A 16634-nucleotide genomic window follows, 5' to 3' on the forward strand; every position below is an offset into this window, starting at 1 on the left:
ATATCATTTCAGTGGAATAATATTTTTACATACCTCTTTAATTCTCACTTTTGCATTCACAATACATTAAGGAAATCTCTCAATATTTACAGGCATGGACCTAAGTCTTTTAATGAAGTACAGGCAAAGAGCAGGGATGTACCACAATTTATTGCTTTGCTTTATACAATACTGATTTTTATGCAGTTAAAATGTCCATCTTTCAAATATTCTGAGTGTCCCATTTTAATTAAAAAAGGTCCATCTAAACATATATGTTTCTTCTTCTACAATTTTTGAGGCTTTACTCTTCCATTTAAGGCTTTACTTTAAAATGGGATGAACCATAACCAATAAACTACATAATTACATAAAAATATTTACCAAATACCTTTGGACTTGGGCCTTTACTGTGCTGGTCTTGTTACATCTGTGAGGATAGATTTGCTGGAGTGAGACGATTGAGTTGAAGGACAAATGCAATTTTAATAGACATTACTAGGTTTTCACATGGATTGAAATGGTTCACATTTCCACTAGCAATGTATAACGGGACGTATTTGCTTGAATACCCACTAGCAGTAAATATTCCCACTTACTTTTCATATTTGCCAATCTAACAAGTATAATGTGATAGCTTCCATTTATGTGCTGCTTGTGCACGGAGGTCTCTGATAAAAATTCACTTCATTGGAGAGGCCTTTCTGGGCTAATATATCTGTAATGGCCAAGCTCCACAATCAGCATACTCTACACCTTTATCCCAATTTTTAACTTTTGTACTATTTGTCTTCAGGTTACATATTTTTATTTGTGCATCATTTCCTCTGCATTCACCTCGGACATAAGCTTCATGAGAGTCACTTTGTGTTTTTTTGCTTGATGTTGAATATCTGGAATTTCAATAAGCAATCAATCTGCATTAACCTGTATATAAATTGAGCATTTTTTTTCATTGTCCACTGGCTGCTTGAGTTTGCTTTTCTGAGTTGCTTATTCATATTATTAACCATATTTGTAATCATTTTCTCAATTTCCAAGTGTTTTGATATATTATAGCTACTATTGTCTTTCATACACATTGCAAATGTTTCCCTCATTTTTAAATTTATGAACACCATGTTTCACAGTTTTAATCTTTATATAGCAAACATGTCTTTCTTTTCTGTTAATTTTTTAGGTAGCCTAACTTGCTTAAGATTCATCATCTATATACAGAGACAAAAAGAGAGGGAAGGAAGGAAGTAGGTTCTATTTATTTTTACATTTAGGCTTTATTTTATCTAGAATGGATATGAGCCCAGCTTTATTTTCTTCCAAGTTGATATCTACTCATACAAGAAATGTTCTCAAGTTAATCGTTCTCCACTCAATGGAATTACCATCTTTGTCATGTATTAAATGCATTACATACTTGAATCTCTCTTGTGGCTTTCTACACAACTCAATCTCTTTGCCTATTTTTACTTTGATTACAATGCCTTTATAAGTTATATTAATAGCTGAAAAGGCATGTCTACTTTTGTTTTTTAAAATGTCTTTTGGTTATTCTTATTAGCTTGATGTATAGGAATTTTTATCTCATTAAAAAAACAAAACACAGCACTGTTTGGGTGTCTATTTGAATTGCGTTTAGGTTATCAATTTGCGTGGTAAGGCATATTTTGTATGATAGTAAATCTTTTAATCCAAGAACACATGTAATAGTTACCTATTGCTGCATAACAAACCATCCCAAAAAGTGGCTTAAAATAACAATTATCAGTTATCATTTTTCAAGTTTCTATGGTTTAGGAATTTGGGAGTGACTTGACTAGAAGGTTCTGGCTTGAGGCTTCTCCTGAAACTGCAGTCAGATGATGGCTGGGCCAGAGTTACTCTAAAGCTTCTTCACTCACATGTCTGAAGCCTGGGCTGAGAAGGAGTGCCAGTACCACATTGTAGGATGGGCTAAATGTTGTTGCAGCCATCACTGGAAATTTCTACCTCCCACAGCATGGTATATATATATATATATATATATATATATATATATATATTTAAGATTTTTTATTCATTCATGAGACAGAGAAAGAGAGAGAGAGAGAGAGAGAGGCAGAGACACAGGCAGAGGGAGAAGCAGGCTCCATGCAGGTAGCTTGACGTAGAACTCGATCCCAGGTCTCCAGGATCATGCCCTGGGCCGAAGGCAGGTGCTAGACCACTGAGCCACCCAGGCTGCCCCATGGTATATCTTTTCATTCCTTCTGTCCTTGTTTCATGGGCTTTAGTAGGATTTTCAATTTTATCACATTTCATGTTAAATTTATCCTCAGATATTTTAGAATTATTTCTATTGCAAATGAAGTATTTTCCTTTTTCTTATTTCTATCTTTTTTGCTAGTATAAAAAAGACTACTAGAGTATTTAAATATTTATTTTAATCCAGTTACTTACCACATTTCCTCATAAGTTCAAATGGGTTTTTAATAGAATCTTTTGGGTTTTCTTAAATTTTCAGTAATATTTATTAGCAGAATGAGGTGACTTTCCAAATGATAACTGACCAACTTTTCTATATTCTAGACATGAGCATCTCTGAAGAAATGTTGAATAATAGTGGAATGGCAAGCATTCTGTTCTTGGTCCTTATTTTAAAATAAATGGCTTTGTTTTATTTGTTATTCCTTTTGGTAAATAACCTTTATCATATTTAATTAATGTCTAAATCCACTGTACTTGACTTGCCTCAAAACATTGCTATTATTTATATTTTACAGGTTAGATGGAATTCTGAAGCATCTGGTCTTGATGTGCTTTTAAATCATCAATATTTTTATCACTATTTTTATCTCTTCCATAGCACTTTTTCTTATTTTATACTTCTAATTGTATTCACTTTTATTGTTTATATTTTGCTAAGAAATTATCGATCTCTTCCAGATTTCCTACTTTATTTCTAGACTTACATTTCTCACTTATTTATCCACCCAGTTATTTATTTTTCTAGATCTCAGGTTGAGAGGGTTAGGTAAGCATATACTTTTTGTTTCTTGAGCTCTATAGCTCATGGCTTTCTATATTCTTTCTACTCTTAGCAATAGCTTAATTCATAGTGATTTTGTTATGCAGATGACCCCTCAGTGCCCTATCTTCTTGTCTCCTCTTATAAGGGTACTAATTTCATCCATGAGGGCTCCACCCTTACCATCTAAACCACCCCTCCATGGCCTCACATTCAAATGCCATCACATAGGAAATTAGATTTTCAACATATAAATTTGGGGGGTACATAAACATTCACCCCATAGCACTTAGAGAAAATGAGAATGAAATAAGCATAAAGCATAATAAGAGAGAGTTCTCATGGGCCAGACTGAGAGCCTGACTCACCAGGACATCTTTACCAGGATGCTCAGACAACTGAATTACCCGGTTCCTCCTCTCCCTCAGGAGAACCAGTAAGAGAACCAGCAGAAAAAATATGGTGAGGGGAGTCAGAAGAGACCACTCTTCTTAAAGCATTATCGCTTTCTATACTTCATTGCAATTATTTACATAAATCTTAGTTTTCCTACCAATTGTAAATATTTTTAGGAAAAAATGCCTCATTCCTTTTTGAAATTATATTATTCTTCTTTCCTGTATCAATGTATATCTTAGTGACTGACTGAATTCATCACTGGTTAATGTATCTTGTTTTCTGCTTGTTTCTTCAATCTTTCAAATTAGTTTTTAATTTTTCTGTTATCCAAGAGCCGGCTATACAATCAAATAAATTTTGAAGTGTCTCACCCGGTGTCTGGTCCTTAGGTAACGCTAAATAAATGGCAGCTGTTATTAGTAGTAGTGGTGTTTGTGTTATACACTGATCTGATGAATGTATAAGAAAGAGGATTTATGTAAGAACTAGAAAGTTCTGTCCAAATTTACAACGTAATTACTCCTTTTTTGGATATGATAACTTTAAAAACTTAGTTTAACTGAATGTTCAAACACCCAGTCCACATGCTTTGCCTTTTTAAAAGTGGACGTATTTGGGGAGACATGATGATGTATTTCAAAAATCAAAATACATTCTACTTGTTTCATTTCCCTAATTTATTTTGAAGTGTATAGAAAACATATTTTATAACATATAGTAAAATTTTACGGAGAACTGAAACCATGGTCCCTAGTTTGTGTAATGCATGTTATATTTTCAAAATAACTGTATACTTACTTATTAGCAAGCTCATTTTCCTTCTATACCCTGTGCACCGAGCCATGAGACTAGAGTCAGGAAGAAAGGGTATATTACTGAAGCGAAGTATTTGCTAGAGAGAAGGGGAGAGAAAATCCTGTCTCTATAAGTGAGGGGCAGCTAGACTTTAAATATTGAAGGAAAGATAAAAGAGAAGCATGTGGTGAGATACTTGTGTTCTGACCTCCCTTTTCTAGCATGAAATCTGAGAGAGGCAGAGAAGGCCGCATAGGTAAAGATGAGAGGAAAGGGTCTTTTACTTTACTTCCTATTCATAGTTGGTGAGGGTCTACCTTGAAGGTTGGTGGGCCAGGTGGGTGAGTACATCAGATTTGGGAAGAGGTGGCACAGCATCACTGAACAGTGGAAGAGAACTTGCGTAAATATTTTGTAGCTGCTCTTGCCTTTCTGTGGTATAGAACGAATCCAGAAGCTCCTCTGTACTCTATGAGAAAGCTGAATCTAGCTGGCGGAGAAGAATGCGAGAAAGGTGGCAGCAAATAGGTATACAAGTGACCCCATAGTCTAGCACAATGGGACATTCTCCCCAGGCAAAGGGTCAGCCCCATTTTGAGGATTTATGGCCAGGTGATAGCTGAGGTAGATTGAGTCAGCAGTGACACCCACCATTTCTGATGACACAAAGAGAAGACAACCAGATCATGAACCCTCCCCTCCCTTGGTGCATGGAGGGCTGAGTTTTCCCTCAAAGCTCTATATCACATCTCCCTTATAACACAAAACAACAAGCTCCAGAGCCAGATGTTATGGTCCAGAGGGGTATGTTTTCTATATTGTGAGGGAACCATATATGGTAACAGCTAGTCTGAGCCCTTACCATGATAAATGGTAGCTGATGGAATTTAGTAAATCTGCTCTTAAAATAACAGTCTGGCTTGCTGATATAGGTGTCTTGCTGAAAAATCTCATTTTGAATGTCAAAAGTGAAATACTATTTTCATACAAATCCTAATATCCCACTAAGGAAATGGATGCCTTAGACCAAAAAGGGCAAGCATCTACTTGGAAAGGGAAAAGGGACTCATTAACAAGCTTCAAAATATCATCTCTGTTATACTTATTTTTGAAACTAGTTAGAATATCACTAACATACTATAGCTGTGCATACTATTTATCATATATAAAAGCAAATATGGTTAGACCTGAAAGAGATATTATAAATTTTCTAGTCCAAGCTCACACAAAGAATCCAAAGAGGTTTAGGTAACAGCCTTGGGCCACATGTCAAGTCTAGAGCAAAGCAAAGCCTGGAAGAACTCGTTCTTGGTTCTCATTCTGGGGTCTCCCCTCCTATCCCTCATCTCTACAGAGTCGGTGACTCCTTATCCTTGAGTATTTAGCCATCCATCTGTAAATGTTTCAAGACACAATGCTTCACTGATTCTTCTTTTTGCAGATTCAATTTCCTGCTTAAATTCTGGCTCTAAAAGGGGCTTACTCAAAGAACAACTGCTGGGCAAATTATATGATGATCTTAGTAATTTCGAAACATCATGCCAATATTAGACTTCTTAATTCTATTTTTTTTAATTGCAGTTATCTAGAGAATTCTCCATTCTGGTCAAGAAATTTTCATGGTAATGGTTTTGATTTTTAAAGACACTTAAATGTTTCTTTTAAAAGAAAGACCTAGAAAATTCTTCCACTATTATTAATTCTCAGAAAATAATTTAATTGAACCTTACTGAAGCTAATTAAAAGGATAATTTCTCATTTTGCTTTGTGGTCCCATGGACTTAATTCAACCAAAGAAGTATTTTATTTTTTTATTTTTTTGGAGGTAACCGTGTGCTCAGAGCTGCATCAGGGGAACAAGATGAGAAATGCCCTCATATTTCTATTCTTCTTATCTCATGACAAAAACATCTTATACTAGTTGACTTCTTCTGAATAATTTCACTTTTCTTCACGCATGCTTTAATTATTTCATTTTTGATGCTATTGAATATCTTTATTCTTAAGAAATATTGCTTTGTGTATTAGAAATAGTCCAATATAATTCAGCAAACATTTATTTACTTTTATTTAACATGTTGTAGCCCTTACAATGTTGCAGGCACTACTGTAAATGCTTCATTAAGATACTATTATATTACAGACCTTCCTGTTTTATAAATGAAGACACTGAGGCACAGGGAGTATAAAATAACAGTAAACAGGTATGCACTACACAGGTTTAACTCTTAAATGCTGATTCTAGGAGCTAAGAGGATGGTGTGAAGGATATTAGGATGAATGATATCTGTGCCCTCAAGAAGCTTGGCATACAAAGTACTTTCAGTAGAGAGAGATGTATAAAAACAGTACTGTTTACTAGTATGGAGACTTGTCAAACGTGGTATGGGAAAATAGAAAGAATTTTAGAGGAAGTAACACTGAAGTGGTGCCATGAGAATGAGGAGAACTTTATCTAAGTAGAATGTTATTTAAGCAAAGGTTAAAAAAAAAAAAGAGGGAGAGCAAATCCCAGCCAGTGGAAAAGTGCAAGACATATTCCTAGAAACATATTCATCTAGTGTGGCTGGGAGTTGAAAAGAAGTGACGAAAAAAACAGTGTGAAGTGTTAGAGTAGGGCCAGGTTAAAAACGACATTCAAAGTGAGAGTCAAGATTCCAAATTTATCCTGGAGGTGGGAGTGGTTATCTAAGGTTTTTTTCCAAATATGAGAATGATATGATCACTTTTGAGTTTTAGAACTTGAATCTAGCAGTAATGTGGAGAGTGGAGCTGGGTGATGAAAGACCAATAGACTACCAGGTAAGGGGATACTGCACTAATCCAGGCACAAGACAATTAGGGCCTACACAAGGATAGTGGTGATGAGAATAAAGTGGAGGGAAATGGCAAGAAATATGGGTAGACAAGTTTGCAGGACAAGAGGATCAGTTCGTTTTTGGAAATAATGAGTTTAAGGAAAATATGGCTCAAATGTGGTTGCAAATACTGACGAAAAAGAGATCAGGGTATGTGACGTGGAGCTGGGAATCATCAGGATCTCTACCAATGGAAGCTGTGGGACTGGAGAAATGAGTATGATATGATTGTAAAGTTCAAAAATAAAGTGAAAGATGACAGAATTTAGTAGAAGAAAAGACGGTAAAGGAGGGCAATCATGGGAAAAGAGCATATGACAAAAGTGAGAGGAAATTTCTCAAGCAGCAGAAGTGGTTATCCACCTTAAATGCAACAGAGAATGTTAGTAGGAGGATGACCATGAAATCTGGCAGTTAGGAGGTCAATTAGTGTAAAATCCCCCTTGGGCTTCCATTCTTTATTCTTCATGTGGTTTCCTAAATCATGGCCCCCAAGGATGTCCATGTCCTAATCTCGGGCACCTGTAAATGTTACCTTATATGGCAGAAAGGATTTTGCAGGTGCGGCCAAGGTAATGATCTTGAGATGAGGTGATTATTCGGTATCATCCAGGTGGTCCCTGTGATATAATCACAAGTGTCCTTATAAGAAAAGACGGAGGGACATACAGAAGTATGAGGCAATGTGAGGACTGAAGCAAGGTGCTACGCTGCCGGTCTTGAGTCAAAAAAAATATTTGTTAATACCCAAGAATACCCAATATGCCTGAGATTCCATGAGGAAGGAATAGCAGATGAGATGGCTGGTAGGGAGAAAGAAGAAAATCGTTTGCATCTTGCAACTCTAGACTCCAGTTCAGCCAACACACTGCCTACACTGGAAACGACGTAACTGAGGCCCACCAAGAGTGGCCAACCTGCAAGTTGCAAGTTTAAAGGAAAGACAAAAATAGGTGGATGGTAGTGGGAGATGACTAAGGAAATGAGAATGAAATCAAGATCAGTAGTTCAGTAGAATGTCTTAAAAGCGATAGCAGATAAGGAGACAATAGGCTTTTAAAAAAAATCCTATTTTTAAGTAATCTCTACACCCGACGTGGGACTCAAATTTACAATCCCGAGATTGGGAGTCTCATATCCTACCAACTGAGCCAGCCAGGCACCCCAATAAATAGTTATCATTCCCCAAAGCAAAGAAATACGACATGAACATTAAGGAAAATGTAAAATATAAGACCTATTTAGCAGAGGTCACAAACTCAAATGTCTACTAGACCAAGTTTTAAAGAAGAAAAAAGAAAACCAGTGCCTCACCAAGCCCAATGGACAGCAAATGACCTCTAAAAGGAATAGCTCCCAGCTGTCATTGCCACAAGAAATTAGAAGATCCAGATTTTCCAGTTTTTATGGAGGAAAAAAAATAAAAATGGAAAGAAACCTTAATTTTTATAGAAAGTCTTCTAATTATGAACTGTAGGCACTGTAGGAGCTTCTTATTGCTGCTGCAACAAGATGCCACAAGTTTAGTGACTTAAAGTGCAACTTATTCTCTTGCTATTCTGGAGATTGGAAGTCTAAAATGAGTCAGCAATCTAAGTGATGTTTCTTCTGGAGCCTCCGGGAAAGAACCCATTTCCTTGCCCTTTTCAGAGTCTACAGGAGAACTACATCCTGTAAATCGTGGCCCCTTCTTGCATCATTGCAGCCAACAGCGTAGCATCGTCAAATGTCTCTCCCTCTGCAGAGGATTCTGACTCCCTTAGTGTCCCTCTTAGAAGGAAATACTGATGACATCAGGCCCACCTGGATAATCCAGGATAATCTGACCTCAAGATCTTTAATTTAACCACCTCTGCCGAGGCTCTTTTGCCATATAAGGCAACAGTCACAGGTCCCAGAGATTAGGACATGGACATTGTCAGGCCCATGATTCAATCTATCACAGCAACCAATAAGCAAAATTATGGTATGGTAGCCAACATGAAAAGGGCTAATTATACATACCAACGAGACAGTCATCTTGCAAGCTGCCAGTTTGCGATTTTGGAACTTTTCTTTGGGTTCTGGATTTATTTTTTTCCTCTCACTTTGTGTGGCATGTCTTACCTAACAAAGGGTTGCAAATGGAAAGAATATGTGTTGTAAAATGATAAACGTAGACAGCGGAGTTTGTTGTCATGTAAATCTGTGAGTCTATGGGCAAGACTCTTGAAAATCTTGTGAGTTTTTTGAGGGGAGGAAAGGACTTCCCAACTGCATTTCAATTAAATATATTCAGAACCATTTGAATCTAATTTTCAAATGTATATGTCTACAGTATGATTTGTGGTTCTCCTCTAACATAGCTATTGGTCAAAATAAACATTAGTGATTTTCATTTCAAGAAATGTTGCGATTTATCAAGGTTTATCAAACTGGCAAATGTCCTGAAATATTTATAAAAGCAGCATAACAACACATGTCATATTTTATCTCCGTTGTCCTCTTAATGTTTCTCTCTGGCCCTTTTGGTATTATATAAAACGTTGTAAGATTTCTGACAACAAAATGGCCATGGAAGTCAAGGCAGATGGTCAAGAGAATAATGCATGTGTTGCTTATGTCTTAGAAGCAAGTTTTGTGTGAAAGAGAAGAAAAAGCTTTTGTTCTCTAGTTAATTACCTCATTATGTTGTAGGTACATAATTCTCTCCAAAGAAACCAACCCGTTTGAAGAGAAATTACAAAATATTAAGGATTATATATCCAAACCACACAGAAATATTAAAGATGTTGACTTTACATAATAAAGGATTTGTGTTCATGTGAAAGAATTTAAGCTTAGGCAATCAGTGCTTCAGTAATGTTTTGATTCTTGTCCACATAAAAATCCTCTTTTGTTTGTAAATAAAAAGGGGAAATATTTCATTGTGGCATGTCCATCTGTTACCTGAACAATCAGTGAGGTCATGCAGTTAATCAACAGCATTTTATAATGGGATTTGAGGTTAAAGCTATACTCGGCTTTCTTGTATGTAGGCATAAAACATCTGCTCACCAAAACTAACTCATTCTCTCGGCATCGTGTTTGGCTTCTAGTATGAGATGGTTCACCGCTCACAGATAGAGATTTCCTACCAAGTTGTATTTCCATAAAGACCAGTCTTCCAAGTGGGTGTACCACTTCTAACAGCGAAATCATGACCATTGATGGAAGAAAGGATTCAAAAGCAAAATCTGTTTGATTGCAAAAATATTCAGACAAATGTAATCTTCCATTTATTTAACTTGACTGTACCAGCAGACATGAGATAGTGGGAGGGAAAATCCTTGCAAGCTTGCTAGCTCAGACTACCCCAGCCTTCTCCTCTGCAGTGCCTTTAGTTGTCTCTTCTGAGAAGTGTGATTCAAAGCCATTTTATGAGCCTCACATTCCTTAGCAGAACCTCCAGCACAAGGCCAGCTATTTCAGAGCTAGGTGACTTGCTGAAACAGGATTAAAAAAAAAAAAAAATACTAGGATCCTCCTGAGATGAGTGGTTCAGAAACAGCTCCTACGTAGCAGGGAAATAAAGGGTCATGCATTTGGGAGGTGAAATGTTTTTGAAAACTGGCCACTTTGCTCTTTAGAAGAGGTCACATTTCCATTTACTCTTAGGATGGCCAATTGTATAGAGAATGCTATAAAACCATGCCTTTGCTATGGAATTCCTAAAAGAGCCATATTTTTTTTATGAAAAAAAAATAAAACCACAAGAAAATAAATTTTCCTGGCTATCAAGAACACTACTTTTATGTTTCTTAGAGCGGAAAACAAAGTGTTAAAGAAAAACTTCCCTAACTTAAATACACCTGGAACTTTTAATTAGGATCATAACTTCCAGTAAGAAGAAAAACAAGAAAGCATGTCAAACATCACATACAGATACAGGTGTGTGTCATTAAGTACTTGTTGGTTAAAACACGTGGTACTTAATAGAAGATGATACATTATCTTTGGGACACATCTGAAAATGCACACAACTGCAAGGGCATGGGACTTAATTGATCACTAGAAACAACATAGGAAAAATTTTAACTTTTTGCTGATGAAATTCAGTTCTAATCCAACCCTAAAAAGGAAGCACCCTCTGCTGGATTATGTAAGATATAACTGTGACCCAAAAAGTGAAAGCGAGTTAGAGAGTCTAGCTACAATCAGAGAGATAAATTATTACTGTGTTTCCACATCCATCATGATATTTACCACCTGACCTGGATCTAAGACAAACTTTTGGAGACTGAAAATACACCATTTATTTTCTGCATGTTAGTATGAGGATTTAATGTTAGTGACTAGGATGTGTATGAAGGCATAAAAGGTCTAAGGAAGCTAATCTTTGCAGGTAAAGAGAACAAACGAAATACACAGTCTCATAGAGGTTTCAGTGGTTACAATATTTCAAACTCAAATTATACACAATGATGAAAGATGTAAAAAATATTAGGCAAATATCAAATTGTATTAGAAAATAATATCCATTCATTCAGTAAACAATTCTTAAGAAGCTATTTCTACAAATGCATTTCTGTATTATAATTAAGATTTTTTGTCTGATTTTTTTTTTTCTGTTTGCTTCTCTGTGAATTAGCATTTAATCCCGGTAGATAGTATCTGGAAGTGTAAGACACCTTGTTTCTTTATTGAATAAATAACTCAAAGACACAAAAACACAAGCACACATGTCTAAAGCATGTATTCATGTTAAAGTCTGGGAAAAAGCAGGTCATTCTATGTCTTTGCAGCTTCAAATTTAAGTAGAATCCAATGTTATCTGGTCTGGCCAGATTACTGTCTGTATATTCGCACAGAGGATGTATTCTTTTCTGATTAGTATATCAATACATTGAAGAGATTTGATACTGGACTATTCAAAATTTGACTGTAGATAGAATTAAAATGATTTTTGAGAAAAAATTCTGGCTTGATGTCTCATATAGCATTTTTGAAGAATATTAATCAATGTTTTTGTAATATTTTTTAAGTGGGCATAAAGATAAAATAATCACGCATCTTCATAATATAGATTTAAATTCTTGATGCATTTATGAAAAAAAGAAGCCCAATAATATTTACTTAGTCATTTCTAGATGGCTACTGAGTGGACAGCAGAATGAAATTAGGATATAGTTTTCCCTCATTATTTCCCTGGGATTCTATTGTAGAGCCTGGAAGTTATTTGAAAGCAGTGAACATGTCTTAGTTTTTGAATCCCTCGCTCCTAGTAAAGTAGCTGGAGCATCCCAAATACTAAATAAACATTTACTTCTCTACACTTAAGTTTAGAATCTAAGTTTAATTTTCCTATTTGAAGAATAATAACTGTTATTGGCATGTTGAGATTCCTCTGGAAACTCGCTCTGTTGATTATTCTGTCTCTTTCTCTTATGTCTCATACTTCACCTCCTTCTTCACTTGTTCTCCTGTCAGGGTCCAGCTCTACATAAATCTCTGTCATAAAGCACCCACCCTGGCACAGTGCCAACCACAAAAGAGATATTCAATAAAAACCCGTTAATGGAGTAATGAGGTTCATGCTTCCAAATTAGAAGCCATTAAATTTAGGTAATTAAGAAAGAATGAAGTCTGGCTTTTAGGAAACAGTATAACCTATCAGGAAGCTAACATTGATGGGGTACACAGATAATCCATAAACAGTAATCCAGTTATGCCACTCCCCAAGTTAAAATTTCTCAATAGTTCTCCATTGCCACAAGGTTAATTTCACACACCAGCATGGCTTACGAGACACTCAAGTCAGACAGAGGCCTGGATAATGGAATTAGTGCAAATACGGAAGCACATAGACTAGAAATGCTGTTCTACCTTTTTGTCAGCCCTATTACTCCACTGGGCTTCCATTGTTCATCTGTACAACCGGATTAATATTATACATTCTTTAGGGCCACTGTGAGGATTGAGATAATGCACAGAGTGCTTAGAAATTAGGAAACTCTGAATTAATATTACTTATTTGGCATCGTTTCTTCTATTGCCTGGCAGTTACTCTAAGCTCTGACCATCCTATTTCTCTGGTATGGGCCTACTACTCTTAATGAATCTGGAGAGCTCCTAGCGATCCTTCAATACCCCTATTGAAGAATATATAATTTCTTTTTTACTCTCCCAATCAGCGTTATTGCTACTTTTTGCCAGCACAACTCCTCATGCATAATTTGATTATAGCTTTCACTCTGCTGAATTGCAGTTATTTTACCTGATGCCTATCATGCAATAGGTAATAACAACATTGCATTGAATAAGTAAATAAAAGAGGTAGAGCTTTGGTTAATCAATATTGATTATGCATTATTACATGTCATGTGTTGTTAATATTAAGTTCTATGAACAATGCAAAGAAAAAATATCTCAAAGAGAAGCAAACAAAAACACAAGAAAAAATGAAATGAGCTATTCAAAGGAAGTTGATATATAATAAACGTCACCAGGGTGTAAAGACAGTAAGAACTACATAAGACAGCTAGAGTATAAAGACAGTGTTTCATTAGCAAGACCGTTGAGATGGAACTGTGAAGACACGTTAAGTTTTAGATGTGAGAGGGTTTCAGAATGACAGCATGATTTCTAGGCTTGGTAACTGGAATGACAGAAAAATACTCAATAGAGAAAACATTAATAGGAAAAGCTAACGAATCCTGTTTTAAACAGCTTACGAAAGCAAAATCCTTTCATCTCTACGACAACCCTACAGGGTGGACTCTAACATCATGATTTTACATATGCAGAGCAAATGTCCCAAAAGATTATAGAAGCTGCTAAGAAAGTAGATCTTAAATGTTCCAACCACAAAAAAAGAAAATGGTAATGATGTGATGTGACCGAGGTGTTAGCTAACATTATGGTGGTAATCGTGCTGCAGGATTCAAGTGTGTCACATCAACAGGTTGTGCACCTTAAAATTCTACACTATCAATTGTTGGAAAAAAAAGAGTTGGAAAAAAAAAAAAAGATTACGGGTGTTGCTTCCAAAGACACTCAACTAGTAAGTGACAGATTAAGGATTTAAGGCAGGGCAGAGCTGTATCACCTCATGAGTAAGTCTCTCCTAAGTGTGAGGGGTATATGTGTGGGATGGGATGGTGCTGGTGAGAGGAATCATCCTTCGAGGTTGGTGACCTTTGCTTTGAGTCCATCTCCATATTCGGCCGACCCTTTGTTGTTGACATCAAGAAAGTACCTCATTTAGGCACCTTACAGTAGAGTAGGGAGTTGACCCTAGGTCTGGCAGGCTGGTGCTGGAGGATCTGATAGGCACACTCAGAAAAACGGGGACCCACAGCTCCCCACCAGGCAAGTTGGGTGGCATATGGCTGAGGCTGCAATAACGACAGTTTCTCCTTTTCTAGGTTGCTTCTCGTGTTCATCGATATGCTGTCACCTTTGTAGAAATAGAGGTTTGATTGTTGATTTGCTGAGTGTCACCTGACCTGCGCCCTGAATCACCCCAAGAGAGAGATGGGCCTTACCCTACAAGGTCTGTATTCAAAGGGCTGAGAAATGTAATTGATGTCCAAATGATTTGTTATTCGTACAAAGGAAAGAAAACGAGGATTCTATGTAGATTAACCTGGTATTGGTTCAAATATTGAATTTTTAGGTAAAGTATTTACTATTTTGCTACTTAATGAAGAGAATTCATATGTAACCATCAAAGCTGTGTTGCAGATCTAGAAGTGACCTTTTATAGACACAGGGAAGCATTTTCAGAATTTAAAAATTATTCTTTTTTACAGTTGGGGAACTTAACGTGTTATAGCGCAAGGTACACGAGAGGGATAACCAGGGAATTTTAGCTTCCGGAGTGTAGTCTTGGTTGTGTCACTAATTAGCTAGGTAACTTTTGACAAGTTACCAGCTCAGAACTATGAAATATTGCAGCTAGGAGGTGCAGAGACTTCATCCTGTGCACCTTTCTCACTCAACCAAGAAACTGGGGCCCAGAAAGTTTAAATAACTTGACAAAGAGGTTATATTTTTGGCCCGCGAAGTTCTCAACAGACAATTTTTTGAATAACTGAGCAATAAATAATCTGTAAGACTCTTATAGTTTCCAAATTCTATGATCCTGTGAGGTTTTAAGTTTAAAAAAATAATTTTCCCATCTATATTAGAAATATAAAAATGTGGATTTTTATGAAAACCCACATTTTCATATGACTGTGTAGATGTACTTAATAATTTCTAAAAATTGACAGTCTGCCTTAAGTGATTAGGCAGATAGGCTCTAATTCATCTTGCCTGGGGTAATTCCCACTGACTTCAAGCCTTAAATGAGGTATGGAGGAAAATGAGAAATGAGCCCATAGAGTTATAGTATTAAAGAATCACAGAGATCGTAACCATAGAGGATTTTGACTAACTCACATTAATTATCCAATTTGTGAAAGAAATAAAAGAATTACAGAGAGCTAAATTTCTGAAAAATGAGTATTTCCAGTACTCTTCAATGAAGCCACGTATTTCTATTTATAACGTTTCCTCACAGGCTGTATCATTTCAGAGGTGGTTGTTTTGTTTTTGTTTTTGCGATGGTTGATCAGCTATCTCATAGTCTGCTTATTCCTTATCACCAGTGGAAACTGTCCAGTGTTAATATAAAAGTTGGATTTTTATGGTAAAACAAATAAAATCAAGCAGTGAGAGATGGGCTCTTCGCATACTGGAGCACTGAGGAATGCCCCACGCCCAGCGCACAGACCCACACCCACAGCAGGATCTATAAAGACTAAAGGAGGGATGGGGACAAGATTTACTGTTTGTCTAATAAGTTCCAGACGCTATGAAAACACTTTATAATCCTCCTTGAGATCTCACAAGTTTTGACAAGTTTGGATTGTAATCAAGTCCATCTGATCCAAAGGATGCTTTCAAGGACTCTTCTTTTTTTCGATACCTATTTACTATTCCTGTTGGTGCTTTCAGAAATTTAGTTAGAAATCCAGCCTGTTGTCACTGTTTTAAAGACTTCAGATATTTTATTTTATTTATTTATTTTTTGACTTCAGATATTTTAATTTCATTTTAGTTAAATGATATTAGGCGCATCCGCCCTTCCTCATTTAAAAACATTATTAATCAAAGTGTTCATTTGAATCATTATTTTCCTTGTACTCTATATATTTTGCTTTTTCTAAGCTAACCTTTATTATTCCTGCAGTGCCATAGGACTGTTCACCCTTCATATCATTTTAATCTAAGATTACCATGTTATTTTATTTTATTTATTTATTTTTTTTATTTTTTTTATTTTTTTTTTTACCATGTTATTTTAAAACTTAGGACATTATTTATTTAGCCCAAGCCCCCCCCCCCCAAAAAAAGTGGAGGAGTTTGTGTAGTTTAGAATACTGATCCTAATTTGCTTGTTTTCAAATTCTTGTCCAGTTGACAATGGGTCATTTCAGAAATTGTAGTATCTTGAGTTCTTACAAAAAAAATTTTGCGCAAGTTCATATAAGCCAAGAAATAAAATACTAAGATAGTAATTAAAAATATATCCCAAAGCAATTTAAAATAAATAAAAATCATTGGCCTTTCTCTCTCTCTCTCTCACACACACA

The 16634-nt window shown here is 36.0% G+C and overlaps 1 long non-coding RNA gene across 1 annotated transcript in view; it reads left to right on the plus strand.

Annotated features, from left to right (window-relative positions):
* Positions 1-4889: 4889 nt before the first annotated feature.
* The window catches only part of LOC111098845, a 65459-nt gene continuing 53714 nt past the window's right edge, over positions 4890-16634 (plus strand). Inside the window, exons 1-2 of the long non-coding RNA XR_005369241.1 lie at positions 4890-4981; positions 14421-14548. This is a non-coding gene — a long non-coding RNA (uncharacterized LOC111098845). The remainder of the gene's footprint in view (positions 4982-14420; positions 14549-16634) is intronic.

Source organism: Canis lupus, chromosome 14, assembly GCF_011100685.1.
Source record: "Canis lupus familiaris isolate Mischka breed German Shepherd chromosome 14, alternate assembly UU_Cfam_GSD_1.0, whole genome shotgun sequence".
Taxonomy (NCBI): domain Eukaryota; kingdom Metazoa; phylum Chordata; class Mammalia; order Carnivora; family Canidae; genus Canis; species Canis lupus.